Raw genomic sequence first — 843 nt, 5'->3', positions numbered from 1 at the left:
CCTGGTAGCAGAAGAGAAGATTATCTTCGGACTCAACGCGCGGGCGAGGTCTCAGCTCACTCTCGCTAAGATACGTAAGGTGTATAGTAAGATAGATAGTAAGTTCATAGCCAAGCAGCATGGGATGTCATCACATGAGAACGCTACACCTATCCGTATCCTACACAACTCTGCAGCACATCTCTCTGGTACTGCAAGATCCCTGGGTGCTGTAGTAGTCGGCTACCTTGGAGTCCGAGTGTTTATACCCCGGCCTGTGGCGAAAGTGATAGACAGCATAGGTGGCTGTTCTATACTCCTCGGCCTGATAGCAATGGCACAGGATATAGAGAGTCTGTACGCGGGTGTGAAGGCACTGGTGTGTGTCGTGAAGAGTAACAAGGTAGCAGAGGAGGAGATGGATAGAAGACGTGGCTACCAAACACTCGCCATGCTACTGTGTCGTAAGAAACATCTCCTCAACTCTCACATCCTTCACTTGACATTCAGTCTGGTAGGTACTGTGGATAGTAGAAGGGAGAGCTCCTCTATTCCTAACCCCACAGCATTCCAAGATCTCCTATGTGATGTAGACATGTGGCATTCAGCCCCTGGGGAACTACAGCGCTCGCTATTTGATCATCTGTACGAGTTAGTAGCAGAGAGTAATGAGAAGAGAACGAACCTACGTATTGTACAAGAGATGGATATAGTACCTCGCCTACTACAAATGTTAACTGTAATGCAGAGTGCACACACACGTCAAGTACTGGTTGCATTGATAGGAGCATTACTTGCTAATCAACCTGTACAATCACAACTATTGGAGTTTGGACAGTTTGTTGTTTCCTCTCTACCAAGCTC

At 47.3% G+C, this 843-nt stretch overlaps 1 pseudogene; it reads left to right on the top strand.

The window, feature by feature from the left end:
- The first annotated feature begins 4 nt into the window (after positions 1 to 4).
- Positions 5 to 838, top strand: LOC108254224 (annotated as a pseudogene).
- The last annotated feature ends 5 nt before the right edge of the window (positions 839 to 843 follow it).

The sequence above is a fragment of the Diaphorina citri genome, unplaced genomic scaffold, assembly GCF_000475195.1.
Source record: "Diaphorina citri unplaced genomic scaffold, Diaci psyllid genome assembly version 1.1 scaffold22425, whole genome shotgun sequence".
Lineage (NCBI taxonomy): Eukaryota > Metazoa > Arthropoda > Insecta > Hemiptera > Psyllidae > Diaphorina > Diaphorina citri.
This window is presented reverse-complemented; position numbering and strand designations above follow the sequence as displayed.